This window comes from Mastigoproctus giganteus, chromosome 14 (assembly GCF_048544385.1).
Source record: "Mastigoproctus giganteus isolate SK-2022 chromosome 14, ASM4854438v1, whole genome shotgun sequence".
NCBI classification, from domain to species: Eukaryota; Metazoa; Arthropoda; class Arachnida; order Uropygi; family Thelyphonidae; genus Mastigoproctus; species Mastigoproctus giganteus.
Genome location: NC_143588.1, coordinates 14,473,329 through 14,493,882, shown reverse-complemented (window position 1 = coordinate 14,493,882; position 20,554 = coordinate 14,473,329). Strand labels below are relative to the sequence as shown.

At 37.1% G+C, this 20,554-nt stretch overlaps 1 protein-coding gene across 2 annotated transcripts in view; it reads left to right on the top strand.

Moving 5' to 3' along the window:
• The first annotated feature begins 820 nt into the window (after positions 1 to 820).
• Positions 821 to 20,554, top strand: part of LOC150074987 (synaptotagmin-12-like) — a 45,122-nt gene continuing 25,388 nt past the window's right edge. For both annotated transcript variants that reach the window (XM_090388727.1, XM_090388728.1), the window contains exons 1-2: positions 821 to 1,049; positions 7,988 to 8,074. The gene's annotated coding sequence lies outside the window, so the exon portion shown is untranslated. The remainder of the gene's footprint in view (positions 1,050 to 7,987; positions 8,075 to 20,554) is intronic.

Below are 20,554 nucleotides of genomic sequence, written 5' to 3'. Positions count from 1 at the left end.
CATTTTTATCTTCACGAGACCACAAACTGCTCTGCAGAGAGAATTTCCCGACTAACACACGTTATGGAGATGAAATGTAATCAATAACAACGCGATCCCCGTTACTTATTTTTCTTAACGCTCATAAATATAAAACAATAATAATAAAATACGAAAAAAAAAACTAAAACCATTGGTTTATAGAGTCAGTTTTATGGAAGAAAGCCGCATTTGATAAATATTAATGCAATCAATTAAAAGGGAGGTCTTTTGAATATTTCCGTACATTTGCCCAACCTGGATATACACAAACGGAAGTATACTCGTCTTAAAATTAATATTTGTAGTTCCCAGAAAAATTTTCCGTGGTTCATTGAACAAAACCAAACATCTACTGCGAAAGAAAAGATAAAAATTAAGATGATCGGTTTGAAAAGCAAAATATTCGTAATACCAAGAAGCCCTTCAGTCCATTGTACATGCACGAAGATATCAAAACAAAGAGAAGTGCAAATTCGTTGACCCAGACGTAATAGATGCGTAGCCTTGCAGCGAGTACCTGTATAGCTAGCACATATACCTGTACCTAGTAAACTGTGTTCTTCCTCGATTGCTGTAAGCAAGAATGGTGGACTCATACAAAGAGCCGTGTTCTCTCAAACGATGTTTAATTTCAGGAGGGAATATCTCGCCGCAGAGCGAGGAATCTCTCCGAACGAGTCCGTCTGCAGCAGCCATGTTTTCACTTGCACGGTGATGCGTGAATGTGCTACAGTCTGGAGGGTAGCTTGCCTGGATCGATTGCCGAACGAGCACGTCGAGAGCCTTGTTGAGCGTCACGAACGCGGAATGGACGGCAATGGGAGTGCCGACTAGAAAGACCGCTAAAGTGAACACGGCAGCCCTCGGTTTTCCTATCTTGCTGTTTCAATCAAGCTAAGATGTTGGGACGCTGTCACCTTGACAAAATGGCCCGCACACTCGCTGCATGATATAAGACTTAGTTGGATACGAATCGCTTCATCGGCGTGGCTTCCTGCTGGGAAAATATCCACAGTCGCCGCCGTAAGGTAAGCACCCACGTTATCACGTGATATTACTTTCTTATTTGTTTCGCTTTTGATTCGCATAATGGAACGCACAATGCAGGCGATTATTCTCCGCCGTTCGGCCTTTCTTCGTAATAGTAATTACCTCGAGCCAGCAGCTTTTCATCACTTTGTATTGACCATAACATTGGCTTCATCCAATCCGTTAACTACTTCGTAGAGCACTTCAGAATGGTTGTTGAGATATTACTTAAATTCTCTCTACACCATCTCCAGAGTGAATATTTTCGAACGTTCATTGTAAACCTAACTGGGTCCATAATATTGAATTATTCTCTGGATAAGCTGTTTTTAATCAAACGAAATCCTTGGTCTCTTGAACACATTATTAAGAGAGGACTTTTCGATAAATTCGTAAATAACGCGCTGTTGTAATCTTGAATGTAGGCAACAGTAATTCGGGAACCAATGAAAGAAAACATGAGGCTTCTTTCGTGAAAAAAAAAAAAAAGAAAAGTTCGCTGTGGGCGCTTTTCGAGCCAATATCGATCGCATTCCTGCTTTGCTCATTACTTTCTCCCCGCTTTACTGTAAAGCTAGTTATGGCAAAATGTTGTATCTGTTTGACGTAGGCAACGTACAGTACAACATATATTTACTACAATATCAAAGAGGCCCCAAAATCGTATTATCTGTACTGAAACAAGTAGATTGTGGTTCACAAAAATAGTAGAAGCAGACTAAATATCGCGTGGTACGTTAAATCTCCTATTTCATCCACAAACCAATCTTCTTAATTACTGGAGGATAAACCCAACGAAAAAAGAAAACACTTTATAAGCGGATGTTTGAATTTCATATATTTTATTAACCCACAACTATTTCTTATATTTAAGTTATAAACAAATTGTTATATATTTGTTTAAAAATTGTTATATATTTATTGTCATATTTTTATTTATTATGATTGTTATATTTTTATAATTGTTAAATTGTCATATTTTTGTTTATTATAATTGTTATGTTTTTATATTGTTATAATTGTTAAATTGTCATATTTTTATTTATAATTTCAGAAATTTCGAAAACTTTGTTCTTTGTGTCAAGTACATTCCTTTCTTCAAACAAAAATTAAAAAAGAAGTGGTCACGTTATCTGAGTTCACCTCAGATTAATGCCGTGGAGGCATACACGAAATTTAACGGATTACCGCTGATCTAGACGGATAAGGGCACGGTATCGCCTTTACTGCTGGCAGCTGAAGCTATAAATAGCGTTCTTACAAAATTTAATAAGAGATAATAGATAGCGCACTAAAACACAAAGTTGGAAAGGAAAGAAAACGCGGTTCTGAATTTTCTAAACCTTTGCATTTATCAAAAATAATTTTATGATAAAAGTTTATCTACAAAAAATGAGAAACTATTAAATACATAATTATTCGTATTGCTAATCACGCTGCCTCTAGAATAATTACATTAGTCAATTAATATTTTTTAAACTTGAATATCCAAAAACAATCTTTTATATTTATAAGATACATTCCATGTATCTTATAAATCTATTCTTCAAATATATATATAGTTCATCCGGTGGTGTTGTAGCTTTAGATTTATGCCAAAGCCACGAGGCACAGTATTCTCTAAATAGCGAATGTTTTCCAATTTACTGGATGAAAAACTCTGTTTTTCATCCAGTAAACAATGAGTTTTTATCAGTAAGCTGCTCTTCTTTTCTTAGTTAATTTCATTCCGTATCTGGTTTTCTAAACTGCCTAAATTTCTTCCGAAGTTCTTGTCTTACAGCGACATTTGTTCGTGCTCAGCTGATGGCATTCAAAAAGAGGGACGTTACAATATTTACATCTACCAATGTACACATATCATGCTGTTTAATGGCCTCACCTAATCTTGTATACAGAACATAAATATTCTCAATATGAACGTGAAAGTTCATAGAACTGAGCTTGAAGTTATTGAGAGCGTACATTGTACATGGGCCTTCTCAAAGAACAGCAACAAGTACCTTTCAAAGGAAGCCGTTCCTGCAGGTCAATTAAAATGCATTACTGATTTTTTTAAAGCAGTAATGCATTCGGAGGAACACTAATTAGCGCCAGTGAATTTACATTAATCAAAGTATATTTATGCTTACTGGAAGAAACACTGAATGCTCCTCGCAAAGATTTAAGTTGAGTGTTTCAACATACCTCTTCGCTTCATTTATGTTTTCAGCAGCCAAGTTCATTTACCTATGAGCTTGTTCGTGGGTAAAATAATTGTTCTAACCACAGTGAACTCACTAGTTTATCTAAGAAGACAAACTATCAGTGGAATTTGATGGTCAAATGGTATGCTGCCGCACACGTGTGATTGGAAGTATAACCTACGAATAAACAGCTCAAAACTGGCACTGACTGCGAAATTCAATTACTACATTAGGGGTTTTTTACAGAAAATCGCCACCTTCAACCAAAATTTATGGAGTATCGCAAACATCCACTTCGATCTGTTTTTATTGAGTGAATCCTAATTGTTGCATATAAGCAACAATTAAATCTCAGTTACTGATTCCAGTTTTTTGTCGTTTGTATCAGAGTTCACAGAAGAAGTGGTGCTATAATCACTTTCGTTCTTGCCTTCCATCTCAGGCCAATTAATCCTGTGATAACTATCGGGGACTTCAATATGTCTTATCTTAGATATGCTACAACCAGTATGGCCTAATGGGCATCCTTTAAGATTCAAGACATAATCTAAGCAACCATACTGGTACCTACGGGCATAATGTTTCCATAGGACGCACCTCTGGGTCCGCTGTAGACTTATTTGGCTAACCGTTATCAATTCAATAAATCTAGAATTATTTCAATTGATTCTAGAACTGGTATTTGGGACGCACAGAATAATGGAAAGAAGCCAATATCTCTACCCATTCGTCGATTTTGTCAAGACTACGCTGCTTTCCAGGATTCTGAGCTACACACCCTATCAAATTCACTTCGGGTTCTAAGTAGACGCTTCCTATGGTTATTGAAACAAATTTCTAAAACCTGATATCATTCTTACTTGAAAGTACTTAATCACCAAGTTGGAACTGTTTCAACTCCAAATCGACGCAAAAAAATTCCTGTAAGAAATTCCTTTCAAGCAGGCTAAACACATCTACAATAGTTTGAGAAAATTCGAATTTGTCCCATGATAAACCCATGGTTCCGCAAATGATGCCAAGGTAGCCTCCATTAAGAAACAAACCAAGAAATGTCTCAGATAAGAAAACTAACTTCCTGACCTAAAAGAAGCCAGTTCCGATTGAAAAGAAACGCACCTTACGTCATAGCACTTCCAAATTTATCAAACCGAAACGATCTTAAAATATCCTGGAAAAGCAGCGTAGTCTTGACGAAATGGACGAATGGGTAGAGATATTGGCTTGGCTTCTTTCCATTTTGTGCGTCCAGAGAACCAGTTCTATAATCAATTGGAACAATTCTAGATTTGTTGAATTGATAACGGTTGGCCAAATAAAAAAAAAGTCTACAGTGGACCCAGGAGGTGCTTCCTATCTTAACTCCTGTTTAAACATATGCTAAACTATGACTTCCTGTCCATCTGAGCCAATATTATGTAAAATCATCCCCCAAAGGTCCTAACAGTTCAAGAGACCAATTTCAATCGGATGTTCTCACCTTACGAACTTTGACAGCTCTCCTTCCAAGCATTGTCCAAGACGGCTTCAGTCATCAACCTGCTTAACTCAAATAGTTATCCAAAATTGATCAATAGTTACTAACTTCCTAAAAACTCCCACTCGTTTAAACTCCAACAGCGTTTCATACAAAATATCAGCTTACCATAATATTTCTCGATATTAAAATTAGCCTTTAACTGCCTCTATTCCACTCTGATTCTGAAAAGTAACTTTAACATTAGAAGCATCCTCTTGTTGATTCTGAGTGGCATATATTGACCCAGAGACTTCCTGTTACCAAAAGTTGCATACCTCTTGTGTGCCACAGAGGGAGAGTGCTCTCTAAAATACAGTACTTCTCTTGAGATCGGCTAAATACAGCCTGCCCAATTTAATAGACCTTTATAAATTCCTACAGCCATTTACGGGAGTCGAATCCAGTCCTCTTTAAGCGAGTGCCAACTGGTGAAACCACTATACTGTTAAGTATTCCTAAATTCTTCACGGGGAAATGTAAATGGAAAATAGTTATGTAGTTGTAATGTAGTTAGCAAACTGAACAGAATCATCAATATGAGAGGTGTACGGGAGGGAATGAAACTCAAGCCTTTGAAAATGAATAGAGGCAAACAAGACGGAAACAATTCCTGGGATTGGTATGTAAACTCTGTGTTAACAAATTACGGCATCCTACTGGAGATGTTGTGCATTCAATTAAGGCTGCAAGAAGGACGACTTGTACTTGGGACAAAAGTATAACACAGGACTATTTGGGAGTTATGAATCAGTTCAATGAGAGTTTCACATTAGGATCAGACTGAATCCATTCACTATTTACAAGTCCATCATCTGTTCTAATCTCAATGCCACCCACCATTGGAAACAGCTCATCATGGCCAGGAATATTCATATTGTTAGCTGTGGAATTGGCATCTTGGATGTCAACGAATTGCCACTGGCCACCAAAATAACTGCAGATCCAAAAATTCCCTATCACTACCATTTCGAAGTAAATTTAACTGACTCGCAAATCACGAGTTTTATATTTAAAGTTTTTTCACAATATTTACAGATTTAGGGATTCCTTTTAAGCGATGGGGTGAAGATAAGACCTTCGGTTATCCCTTATTCGGATGTGATTTCCCCTAAACCTAAGCAGCTAAAAATAAAATGATATACCAATTAAAACATATTATAATATATATTAAATACCAAACAGCATTTAAAAGTCAGAAATATGAAACAAAATTGCATTGAATGCTTTGCCATAATTTCTTGGGTTTAAAACAAGAACATAAATTAAACTGGAATTTTATTTTCGCTTTCAGGAAATATCCCAAAGCTAGTTGGGCATTAAAATTTATGTTTGGCTACGACAGCGTACTTCTTTTTCTTTCCCTACTACCTTCTCCCTCCATCCCCAGACGTAGAAACATCCTGACCTAAAAACGCATTTAGATGAATACGTTTTGGCGTGGATTTGCCTTGAATTAACTGCGTGTTTTTGGCACAGTTTCAGATAATCGACATTTTGCAAAGACAAATAATCTGTTTTATTTTTAAATACATGCTTCCCGTTTTTTGTTTCAGCAATAAGCGAGCAGAAATGTAATGTTTTAAGAAAGTGGTGAAAGATAAGCCCTCAATTCCATTTTGAACTTGAGCTGATTAAATTTCGTACACAGTAATCATTCTTCTCTTTCGATTACAGTTAAAATAAGAATTTATGTACTTTTAGTCCTTGAGGTAATTACACTATATTCTTTCACGTACAGGTAGTTTCCCCCCTTACATATATATTTAAAAATTAACCCTACATCGTAATAGTTCGGTCTGCTAAATGGGTGAAGATATCATTTAAATCAACGAAGATAAAGTTGTAAAAGGGAGACCAAACTTGGCAGTGACGACTCTAATTTGGCAATGTGCTAACATAGGCCCATAGAGATTCCACGCATAAACAAAATGGTGAGAATTTAGGATATGGCACATTTCTTAGCATCGTTCTGTATCTGATGAAAGCAAAACTATTTTCATCCGCAACTGACATCCTTTTTAGAAAAATTTAGATACATTTTTTGTATAATCCTTTTAACCTAACATTTATTTATCGTTCCTCAAGAAACTTTCAGCTTGGCAGACAAATGAAGAACTGAAAACAAAGCCCCAAGTATAATTCATTGAAGATAATGTTTCAACGAGAAGAAAGTTAAAAAAAATGTCTGTAACTTTAACTTGCGCATCAGAGAGGAGAGTAATTCAAGCGGAAACTTCAAGGCCGCTTTAAATTATAGCAAATACAAAAGAGGATGCATCTTTTAAGAAATAATAGCGCATTGTTTTCTTAAGATCTGCAACCAACACTGAGCGCATGTGCTGCTCCGTCCACTGATGTCATCTTTGAGAAGCATGCGTGCAAGGTGATGATTTCACCGCAGTCATTTGACGACTGGGATATAATTTTTAATTATTTTCTCGTTGAGTTTGAAAGGAATAAACCCAGCAGGTGTTAGAATTTCAGTTCAGTGTGGAAACTTTGGATTTTGTCAATGGCAGGTCTAAGATCAAAGGAAAAACGTCATCGAAAGCATGCCCTCGTACTTATTTTTCTAAACTGGAGATGACAGGAGATTCTGTTTGAAGCGCTACTACCCATTTCCTTCTCACTAAACTTAGTGCCCATAGACTTTCACCTCTTCTGGTAGCACCACAAAAATAAGTACTCAGAGGACGTCACACTTCTCGGGTGATTCCAAGATATCAGTGCATTGGTTTGTTGCTAATACATTTATTCTTTTTACGATATTTATAACTTTGTCTCATCCTGCAACAACTTTCAATAGTAACCTTCATTAATAATCTTCCGTTCTAAGAAAAATCGGTGAAGATGACACTTAATATCATAAAACACTAGCTATTGACTTTCTGAAGAAGAAACATTCGAATTATTATCGAAATGGGTTTTCTCCACTTTGTGGTAGACATTTAATTCCTATTTTTAAGCCCATTAATAGTTTTTCTAGGTCACGGTGAAATGGATGCTCACAAAGTCTGGAATCTTCACTTTCAGATAAACTTCTCTATTGGTTAAAATTGTATGTTCTTATATACTTTAAAGTTCACGCGAAACCCCAGTTCTCAATAAGCTCATAATAAAATACCTCCTTCATATTTGAACCGCCCCCATAAATAAGGTTTAAAAAATTAGACCACATAATTAATATTTAAAAGTATGCGGAGAATAATACGTTATTAATTTGCTTTTACAGTAGAAAATTCAACTCTCCACAAAAAAGGGAATGAAATAGACTAGACCCGCAAATCAAATCACCGATGGTCTCTACTGTACCACTAAGGTAAGTGTTTTTATGTATAAAAACATTTAACTGTTCTGAATAATTTTCTGCTGCCAATATTGTTCAAAGAACAATTTGGAACCATTTAAAGTTGTGGAGTTCCTTTCAAACTCTAAGAATTATAAATACGAATTTGTGTGCGTGAGAAAGATAAACTCAAACTGAATGGACCAAAAATTAAAAGAGTTTACACTTGTAAACCACAACTTAAAGACTTCTAATCAATGTTGATAAAAATGTTAGTCCCAGTATGCGTTTTATCAATGTTTAAATTATTGATAAAAAGTAAACTGAGACTAATGAAGGTGTCTGTTGAAGCTGTTCATAAAAATTAATGAGAGCTTCCGGTATTTATTTCAAACCTACATTAAGTTTCCAGAAAAAGAGTCTCGTGGATCCTTAAGTTAGTTAATAACTGATAAGTTTTCTATAATATTTCAAAAAAATCAAAAATAAGAAAAGATGTGGTGGTAGTTCAAAATCAGCTGATCTACAAAAAAAAATTAACAAAAAAACGATATTCCATTTTCTTCATCTTCGCTTGTTTCCTGTACTATTATTATATTTTTTTTTCTTTATGTATATTTATTAATTAATAACAAACTATGCAAATAACAAGTCTTTGAATCTGGAGTTCATGGTAATAAAAGTGGGAGGTCCGACAAAGCCACTACCTATCCCCCTCAAGTGTCTGACAAGTCTGTGATGGAATATAACTCTCTTAAATTATTAGATGATATCGTCGCTCTATAATGTACGGAATATATGAGGGTCTTTTACGACCTGGCTCCAATCAAGCATAATGAAATCTATTTGCCAAAGAAATATCTTCGATATGACCTTGCCTAAAAATAGGAAGACTCAAATTATCGCGATTTCATGGTTATGCGTCAACGAAGTAGTTCAAAAAAATAGGGGATTCTTATTTGATACATTTGGAACATTTGGATTCTTATTTGATACATTTTGATACATTACAGATCCTTATTTGAAAATCGAAAAGTGTGATGTAGAAATAATCTTGCCACTTTCGGTGGTGCTGGAACCCTCTGCTAATCCAAAATGCACTAAATTCTCAGCGTTCTGCTCTCCTCTTGGAAGATGTATTAAATTATAAGAAAGATGGAAACAACCTACAATATTGAAGTTCGAGTGATGGCCTGCAAGGGCGATTATTAAGGTCTGTTCCAAATGTATCAATATAAATTTGTCCAAATGATGGCTTCATTGCTCTACTTCAGAGATATGCAGTGAAGTATCATTTCCAGTATAATGAAGTTAGGGTAGGCATTTCTGATCGTGAAGTTTCTTCTATTGAAAAGTTTGAATGACGTTTTTACTAACAAATGTTTTGTTTTGTTTTTTGTCCCATTAGGAAAATGTTGGTCCACGTGGCTGCGTTGGAATAATGGCGTGTTGTGTCCATTACAAATAAAATACTGGTTGTGACTGAAAGCGAATGTATGACAACTGTTTATTGATCTGCGGATGTCAAGTGCTGCTATTATAGCAGTTAAAATTAAATTACAGAATTGTCGGCGATAAATTAACCCTTACAGTTTGGTTTGCACGAACTATAGGCCATATTGTTTTTGTGTGGCAGTGACGAGCTCAATCTTGCGATTTGCATGCACGTATGTGTAATCTCATGAGCAGAGCCGTCCTTATTTTCGGACCAATGCCTGCACAAGAGGAATTAAAAATATCCTAGCACAAACCGTAATCTAATACACACAGGGATTAAAAACAAAGATGGCACTAGCTACTAATGCGTATTTTAATTTTGTTTTTAAATAATTAATTCGTTAATTATTCTGCTGTTTGTAAATAAGATTTGTAGCGTTTTATTCTGTTCTTAAATAGTTTAATTATTGCATCTGTTCAACTGAACATGCGCGTTAATGAGGAGAATCATTACGAGCAACTATGCAGAAGTAGGTGTTGGAATGGCGCGTAGCGTCCTCATAATATGGACAAAGATGTAAGGCATCGCAGAGCAGTTCCTCGAGGCGAGAGAGCCGAAGGTTATTTAATTTCAGATGAGTGATGATAGAACACGAAGCTTAAAGAGTTTTGGCCAGAGTCGCCCCCCGAAAGCAGAAAAATGCTCTCGATATTCTGTGACCTTTGAAATAAGGTAATCATTTTTCAACCGCGATGAAGACGTAAGAACGGAAAGGGAATACAAAAGAATTTTAATGGCAGTGGATGACGCAAGCTGAAGAGCAGAGCAACAGAGATAAATTTACTTTGACTTTTCAAATATCAGAACATATTTGCCGCATCATTAAAATTTTGCGCAGACCTCGGTTTTAACAATAAATTTTGCCAGGAACATTTCATTGCGTTTAATATTGCAAATTATAACGAGTTCAAGAATTTTATGATAGCCGAATTTATTTAAAAAAAAAAAAAAAAAAAAAAGGAACCTTTTTCTGTTTTCCTCGTCTTAAAAAATTGCTTGATTGTAAGACATGGAATACAGACAAATTCATAAGGACAAGAATGTCTAGACAACCGGTCACTGTCTGATGGGTTAGTAATCAGCATTAAGAAAAGAAAATTTTAAAAATTAATTTAGGAAGCAAATAGTTTTTCTTTCTTTCAGAAATTGCTTTTTCAATTTATTCTCAAGAATACAAAATTGTATGTACCACTGTAAAAGTTATATTCTTATTTGTGGTAGCGACGCTTTGGTTGATCAATCATCTTTGGTTGATAAGCCAGTCCTAGATGTTAATGATTGGAGATCCTGAGAATAATTACATTGTTAAGGATGGATGGAAAGGATCTTTTCGTAATGAAAATAAATTGAATTGTTATTATTGATGACTCCCACTAAAGGACTTGTGAACAGACCAGATATTGAGTTCTCAGCAATGCGATAAGAGGTATTCTTTGAACCAAGAGTGGGAGAGTGATAAACAGAAGAAAGTAGGAAAGATGAGATACCATCCCGATATACTCCTATTGAAACAGGCTTAAGAAGAACTACACCATCTTTCTGTTAAATAGGAATGTTTAAATATTCCCGTAGAAAGAAAGAAAATCTTCAAGAAATGGTCTGAAGTGTTCTGGTTCTACGGGGATGCTATTTTTTGGAATTCGATGCATAGAATAAGGCAGCTACGTTAGGGGGGGGATTAAGCTAGTTGATGGAAAGAAACTATCGCAGACACCGGGATTTGCATCCTGTCTTACAGATTATTCATGAAATGTTCACAGCACAAAAGAAATGGCTGGTAAGTCTGTTGTTTTGCTAAGAATGTTTAGCTGGTCTCTCTCTCTCGTTCACTGTTTGGAATTGAGGGTAGTGCCCGTGGGAAATTCTCTCCTCTCCTTGGAAACAAGCATTTCCCCTCAGCGGGCATAAAAACTTTGTATTAGAAAGCATTGCTCGACTACTTTTCCTGTAGTATATTCTTCCCTGGAGAATTACAAATTCCCACAGGTGAGGCAGGCATGGTTGCATTACTGCTCTCACATAAAACTATCCATAAACATGCAATAAAGCTTGTTTCTGTTCTGCATTTCTAAGGAGTTCGCGGCAGAAACTGATACTGTCTCAGCCAGTTGAATTCTAAAGTAATTTACTGGAGTCCACGTGATTCAAACCTCATCTTAAGGGACGTTTTACTGCTATGCCAAAACAGAATTTGAGCAAATAAGGCTAACACACCGTTTCCATATATTGGAAAGCCTTTTAGCGTTTTCCGTATAAATGTATGGCGCAGAGATGATTGTGTTTATGAAGATGCTGAAGCCAAAGCAGCTAAGGTTGTGGGCAACAAATCTGGCATTATATGTACAGAGAGGAATTAAAAGATGCCCAGGATGAGAAATACTGCAATACAGAAAGCGAGGAAGTTCAACATGCAGCATAAACAGGTGGCAAGTTGCTAAGCTCTCTGTAGTGTGCAAAGCTTAGCAACTGCTTATACGCCTTAATCGAGACTCCGGGGATTTTATTTAGGAGTATAACGCCATGAGGGAGGGGTATATTCTCACTGGAAATTAATTATATAATTTCTTACGTTTATGTGACAGAGGCGAGGTTATCACGATGTGAGAATTAGCAAAGCGTAATGGTCCATGAAGGCCCGATGAAGGAGGCACGGCTCCGTCCCGATTATTTGTTTTTTCAACATTATAGAAAGAAAAGTATATCAAATAATATTGATCTATTGAACACAAAAAGCCGCCAGAGTGGACCTTGAAGAACTAAGCAGCGATTTTTAAACAAAGACCAAGAAGACGACATTTTTAAATAAGAATACAAAAAATAAAAGGTGATTTTATTCCTAACTGTTGCAATAAAAAAACAAATTTATATACTCCAGTAACAGAAAACACAATTGGTATAAATATAAATTTATATCAACAGATTTATATCAACACGACTAACACTGATTGGATGGTCCCATCTTTTGGTTAATTTTGTATAATGTAGTTAACTAATAAATTTGCCATTGCCTTCACAGAAAACTTTAATTTAAAATATTTTGGATAACAAATAGCTAGATTACATAAATTCCAGAGAATTTATTACCAAACAATTCATATTGCTGAAATACTTTGTAAAAACATTTTGAATTTTCCCTCACGCATATTCGTGCTGTATGCATCATCATCAGCCATTTTCAATCCACTGCAGGATGAAGGCCTCTCCAGCAACTTTCCAGTTCCTTCTCTTTTGAGCACTGGCCATCCATTTACTACCCACAAACTCATGAATTTCATCTATCCATCTCCGCCTTTGTCTTCCAGGTTTTCTTCTAGCTCCTCTTGGATACCATTCTGTTATTTTCTTAGTCCATCTGTCATCATGTCTTCGAGCTATGTGTCCTGCCCAAGACCATTTTAGTTCTTTAGTTTTGATAAGAATGTCCTTTACTTGAGTTTGCTGCCTAATCCATGTGTTTCTCTTCTTATCTAATTCCCAATATGATTCGTTCCATTCTTCGCTGTGTAGTTCTCAGCTTCTCTTCCATTATTTTGGTGAGTGCCCAAGTTTCACTTCCATAAGTCATGGTGGGGAATATACATTGGTTCATTTTTTTACGTTTCAGACAAACTGGGATATTGCTCTTCAGTATGTGACTATATTTCCTGAATGCTATCAATCCAAAATTTATTCTTCTCTTGACTTCCAGCCATTTCTCATTATTACAGCTAATAACTTGTCCCAGATAAGTATATGACTCCACCTTTTCAATTACTGCTCCTTCAATCATTATTTCCCTTTCTGTGGCATACTTGTTCATCATTACTTTTGTTTTAGCCATATTCATCTTTAGTCCAAAATCCTTACTAACTGTGCATAACTGATTAAGATTTTCATCTAATCCTTTGGGATTGTGGCTTATGACCACAATGTCATCTGCAAATCGTAAATGGTTTAGGTACTCTCCGTTCACATTGACTCCTTTCTGCGACCAGTCTAATCTTCAGAAAGCTTCCTCAAGGGCAGCAGTAAACAGCTTCGGAGATATTGTGTCTCCTTGTCGAACTCCTTTCTCGATTTTAAATTTCCTGCTGTTTTTGTCTAGTCTAATAAAGGAGGTAGCACTCTCATATATTTTCTTCAAAATCATAATATATGGAGTATCTATGCCTTGTCTTTCCAGTGCCTGAAACATTGCCTTATGCTGTATGGAGTCAAATGCCCTTTCATAATCCACAAATGCCAGGCATAATGGTGTTTTATATTCATTTACTTTCTCAGTTAGCTGTGATATTACGTGAAGGTGATCCATAGTTGAGAATCCTGTCCTAAAGCCAGCTTGCTTTTTCGGTTGATTCTCATCAAGTATTCTTTCTAATCTGTTAGTAATGACCCTTGTGAACAACTTGTAGATGTGGGATAACAAGCTAATTGGTCTATAATTTCCAATATTCGTGTTGTATTGGCAAGTAATAAAATCTCCTTCAATAAAATTTCTCAAAATATTTAAATAATTAAAATTGGTAACAAACTGTGACGCGTGAATCATTAATAACACTGATATTATTCTTTATTAGAACGAAAAAGAAATTACGCCGGTGGGGCAACAGATCCCCCTTCCGCTGTCTTTGTAAAATTTAATTGCTCATCAAGGCCGTGTTAAGGGCCAGCCGTCTGTTATCTATGTCCTCTCGCACTAATTTAGGACTAACAAGCGTGCAGTATTATAATAGAGTCGCCAGACACGTTAATTGGACTGAGCTCGATCTGATATTCCTTCTTAACGACATCACGTAGGAACAGCTAACTAATCTTAGAATTAGAACAACAGATACTACAAATAAGTTTAATGCGTGTACGTTTTAAGGATTAGATCAAATGAATTAACTATAATTATAGAAAGTTTTATACAATTGCAATTTCCAGCTTAATGTATTACAAAGGATACAGAAACTAAACACAAATTAATCAATTAAATTGAATTCTCGCAAAACATAAATGCGTTAAATTTGTACTGTGTTTCTGAATTCTAAGCTTAGCTGCGCACGACTCTTTTCAGCCAAGGCCAGCCCTTAATGAACAAGCCTATAAACAGCTGCAGACAACATTCGAATGGACTGTTTATTTCCACGCTCTGTCATCCCTAAGAATTTCTGGTTGTCAAGGGCACTGAACTCTGCTTCCCCTTACTGTATGTCCTTAGCGATGGCGTCACATTCTAAAAGGTTTAAGAAAATGGTTTGGGTTAAAACGTCTATGTGACGTGCAGATTGATTGATAAGAGTTGTCAGTCATGATTTGGAGAAGAAAGAAAAGTATACATCGCAGAAATTAATTATCAAAGAATTGTTTCACACGCTGTAATTTTTTTCAAATACTTAATCTGCTTTTGTCGAGTAATTATCAAGCGCTGTGGCATATTTAAAGCGGTGTACATGTCTTCACAAATAAGGTATTTTAAGTAATTGAAATGTAAACGAAGGAAAATGAACGCCAATTAAATTATAACAAACTATCGTGAGACATCACTCCAAATTATGCACAAAAGTAGGAAAGAAATTTCGATCTAAAATTGCAGTTGCGCAAATACCTAATGAGTTCCCAAAATGGCTCGTGAAAAAAATGGAAAGTTTTCTCATCCTTTCAGGAAATGGTTGAATATAATCCAAATGTCCATCCAGAAGGAAAACACCAATGGAATAAGAAAGTGTAAAAAGGCGACAACAAACAGCAGAAGTTCTGAAGCAGTTTTCAGATATGCTATGAAGATCTGGAGACTCCTTGGCACCAAGATTAATGAGGATTCTAAGGTCCTTTTGGAAGACATCGAGTGGAATGCATTTTATGCAGTAGAAGGCGATTTATTAAATTCATTGATGCAAGAGTTAGAGGAAAAGTAGAATGCTATTATCTTTAGATGACGATGAAGCAGCAGGACTGGAATCAAAAGTGGAGCTCCTCTGATCCCAGCCCTATGATTGTAAATGGTAATTTTTAACTATTTACAGCCCAGCACGTATTCATATTGACCATTCCATAGAGAATAGAAGGCAGAAGACAAAAATGACCGACTGAACTGAACTCGATAATTCCATTCTGATTTCAAACAGTTTTATTACAAGTTCTATTTGAGCTGGAATACCTAGAGAGAGAGAGAGAAATGTTTATTTTATTCACTAAATTGAAATTGCATTCTCGTGTGTATTGGATTTGTTTGGAACCAGTTTCCTTTATGAAAATGACAATATAATAATCTCAGACAAGCGTTTGTTAGAAAACCTGAGTTTAAAGGAGGGTAAGGCACCAGGGGAGGATGGTATACATTCAGCTGTAATTATAAAAGGCTGCATACGAATGCATCAACCTGTTAAGGACATTAACGCGAACGGCACTGAATTCGTCTGTGGTTAAGGATGTCATTCATGACCATCTCGACAAGAATGGAATATTCAAGATCATGTGTTCGTTCCTAGCATATGTTTATTCGTGGTAACTTACCATATTGGTCATACCTGTAACTTACCCACTAAGTAGAATTTGAAAAATACTGTGAATGTTCTGTTGTATTTGAATTTTTAAATTATTGTATTTATTTATTTTTGGCTAATGCAAAAAAATCTGCCTCCTTCCATCATTCGGCCTTACTAATTAAAACTAATATTAAAGATATTTAACCTCAAGCATCTAGTATTTCCCGAAGTTTTGAAAGTATAAAGAGGAATTTTCCTTGCCTAGGAGATTCCTCGCTAATCTTCGTAATTTTAATCCAAACGGAAATGTAATTTATGCTGCTTAAAACAGAACCCGTTTCGTGTTCCATTAACAGATGATTGTCAAGAGATCCAGTGCTTGGGGTTCAGCCATTGAAATATTGTTGCTGCACTTTCAGTAAGGCAAACCACATTCGTTTTTTACCAGAGTGTGTTTTGTCCCCAAGTCTCGCCGTGTTAAAAGTGCTCATTCTTACCACCATTGATACGACTTCTTTCCAAGCCGCTTCAGCAAAGGTGCCTTTTAGAACTAAACACCCTTTAAAGTTTCGTGTCATTAATTCACTGCCTTATAATGAGCTGCTTGTACTCTCTGCACTCGATGTCACGTTTTTTAAATGCTACACCGCGTACTAGCACGTTTTCTTTTCAGAGCGAGCGGCATTGTGCCCGGTCCCTAATGGAAAGCTCTGTAAAACGGTTCTAAGATGTGTTTGCAGTTGCTCTCATTCGCCAATCGCACTGAACACCCACCAAAGAACTAGTGGTAACTGCCTTTGTGGAGTCTATCGATCAACTGCACCTCTCTTACGACACTATCTAGAAGGTTCGCGTTGACGTCAGACACACTAAAGAAACAAGTAGACAAGCGACAATAAGCCTCTCGGCTAAAATTGGAATCGCGTCATTACAAATTTCTTGACATACGTTTAATTATATTGTTTCTGGTTCGGAGAGTCATTTCATTTGGAGATTTCTCCTTTGTTTTGCTCCTTTAGCATCTTGTACCGCATCTGTAAACTGAGTCTTAAAGTTAATTTGTTTATTTTAAAAGGAATATAAAGTAAGTTTCCTCTAGAATTGTATTACCTCCTGCAGACCATAATTAAGCCGACCGGGCTAGCCGAGTGGGTAAAGTACCTGCCCGGCAACCCAAAGGTCGCGGGTTCGATTCCCGCCTCGGGCTTGGATCAAAGTACTGCAAAAAAAACCTTGGGAGGTGCAATATGGCCACAGAAGCCGATGCGCCAACAACTACCAAATCAAAAAAAAAAAAAAAAAAAAAAAAAAGACCATAATTAAAATGGACATTGAGGCGACTGTGTCCCTCTAGGACAACTAGGCGATCGTCTACAATGGACACATTTGTGAGTTGGAGTCAAAGAACAAGCGCAGGTTAACATAAGCAGTGCGTTACAATTCGGGCATGATAAACGATAATAATTAATGATTTACATATAAAAAATAGATTGAATGATCAATGTAGCATCCGCCATATTGTTCATTCATTCTTCCAATCAGTGCGTGGCAACAAACTCAATATAAAGTGCCTTACTGTAATATACGGTATAAGTTAGCCTATGCGATGCGCACGAAATAAATAAATTTCCCGGTTTATATTAGTTGGATTTTAATGAAATTTTGGATGGCTATAAAAATATTTCTAATACAGCTGAATATAAAATTTCAGGAAAATCCATCCAATAGAAGCCGAGTTATTACACGCAGATGAATAGGGAAGAACAATAGACGCGTGACTCATATATGCTAAAGCTCCTGAAAAACTGACGCCACCCCAGCTTCATATATTCGATTTTAAAGTATGCAACGCGAAATGACTGTCCCCCTTCCTATTAACAAGAAATTGCGAAAAACCTAACGGAACCAGGATAATCGCTTTTAAGTTCGAAAGGCAGAAGTTGAGAAAGTGAAATTCTCATTTCCTCTAGTTCATATTCTCTTTCTTCCTTCCTTCCTTCCAGCTCATTCGCGTTGCTCAATTTATTCAACTATGAAGAATAATTGAATAAATTCGACTATTTATTCAACTATTTAACGGTACAATTACAAAAAATAATAAATATAGGTTAATGGCAAAGTGAAACTCTGGATTTTGGGCAATTTTAGCATTTGATTCTTGGCTGCGAATACTACAGAATCCTTTAAATATGCGGTCTTAGTTTTGCCTCTCCTCCTGCGTGCCCATCTTCTCAACGAGTTCTTCAGGTATCGCATTTCCTATAACAGATATATATTTGTATTTAATTAAAAGAAGCTGCCATCACCTTGAGAATAACTGGTTCTGCCTTTCAAGACGGCGCAAACTGTAAGAGCAGTAAGTGATAAGTGTACGGTGTGGGGGTTTTGTTTTAATTTTTGTTTTGTTTGATTTAATTTCGATTTTAAACCCTACTGAGGTCTCAAACCTACAAAACGCAAATCTGACTGCAATTCACAGAAAATTCTGGAATGTGTAAAGTGGGTGTTAGCAGAACATTAAAGAAATACAAATACAGCATAAAAACACAGAGCTAGACACAAATACAGAAATAAATACAACTTGGCAATATATCAGGGTTCAAGGGCTTTGATAAAGTTATGTCTGTCCTTCTTCTTACTTATTATGCTGTCGATGTCGTCGTCCACACGGTTGAGGGCGGCGAGCATCTGCTTGGGAAGAAATCTGTCAGTGAGTAGAAGCCTGTTGTGGTGAGCCACGAGTGCTGGTACCGACCTTAGGCTTGGCTGTGGAATCCTCCAAGAGCAAGCGTTCCAAATATTTGGAAATGATATCTGGCCTGTGATGAGTTTGGCTGTGAAGACCAGCCTCTTTTCCACGACCAGGAACCTCATCCTCGGGATGTCGAGTGCTTGTGCCATCATGGTAGTTGTGGTAGCGGGAGGTAGCCGAAGCTTGTTATTGGCCCATTTCAGTAACCAGTATTCAGCGGTGTACACCCGCTTGAGGTTTGTAGGTGCAGCAGAGGCCCATATTTCTGCACCATACAGAATGGCGGGGTAGACGGTGGAGGTGATGAACCTTTTAACAGTGACAAGATGTCGGACGTGTAGCAGCTGCTGCTTTGAGATCCACCGTAGACGAGAGAATTTGGTACTGATTTTGTCGATCTCGTTGACAAAGGACATCTTTGGTCAAACAGAACGCCAAGGTCTGTGGGCGAAGGTACGTTTGGTATTCGGACCCCTGCGAGTGAAACCTTGAGTACTGTCGGCATGGATTTAAGGGAGAATATAACCTGAGCAGACTTCAGTAGGTTGATTTTTAGATTGAAGTTTGCCAGGTACAATTCCAGATCCTTAAGTTGGGAATTGATCCTGTTGCTGAGCTGAACGGGGTTGTCGCCAGGGTTAATTTGAGTCAGCAGTTTGAGGTCATCGGCATAGCATAGGAGACCATTCGTTGAGGCAATAATGGGCACGATGATAGCTGTGAACAGGATACCCCCCTGCGGTACACCAGCAGTAATGTCGCAGGATAGGGTGTGTTGTTGCCGATGGAGAATAAGTACCCTGTGACAGAGAAGAGATTCCAAAAAGCACAACATATCATCTCGAATGTGAAATTTCTCCTTAAGTAGGAGGAGCAAGGCCGGGATCGACACGGCATCAAAGGCTGCGCTTATGTCGAGATACGTGGTTGCTAGCTCATCTCTTTGTTCGAATGCTGAGAGGATGCGTTCTGTGGTGGCTGCCAAGTTAGTGATTGATGATTTTCCTGCGATGGCATAGTGGATTTCAGGTGGTTTCGTCTGGAGGATTTGTTCAGTGATTGTGGGTAGCAAAGCCTTTTCAAGAGTTTTTAACAGACAAGAGGCAACTGATATGGGTCTGAACTGGCTGACGTTTGTGGCGAATCGATTTTTAGGGATGGGGTACACTCTGTACTTATTCCACTGGGGTGGGAAATAATGCTCAGTGAGGCATCTATTGTAGATTGAGAGAAGAGATTCTATGATGAATGTGCTCAAGCATTGGATCTTAAATTGCGGAATTCTATCCTCCCCAACAGTGGCTGTTGTGGGAAGGGAATTGATGGCACGTATGAGCTCCTGTTTCGTGATCTGGATAGTCCCTAGGACATCTGAAGGGTTTTCATAGTCAGGCTGGCTAACTGTAGATGGGACTGTGGTTGTATGTGAAAACCTGGCGATGTATTTGAGCCATTCTTGAGGATCAAGCATGTGATTGAATCCATCATGTGGGGCAGCATAGAATGACTTTCCTTTCTCAGAGTGCGGTTAAGATTTACTTGGATTGCAACAGCTTTCTTTCGATTAAAGTGGGCTCTGGCGCGGGAAAAGGCGATTCTGTCTTGAATGCCATTCGTAAGCTTCCATAGATGCCTCACTAAGCATTATTTCCCACCCCAATGGAATAAGTACAGAGTGTACTCCATCCCTAAAAATCAATTATCTCAACCTTCGTAACTAACTTGCCTATTCCAAATTTAATTTTCGTTAGAAAGAACTAAATAAATTTCTTACAGGGTTTAGATTGAGTAAGAGGTTTAAAAAAGAAAAAAAA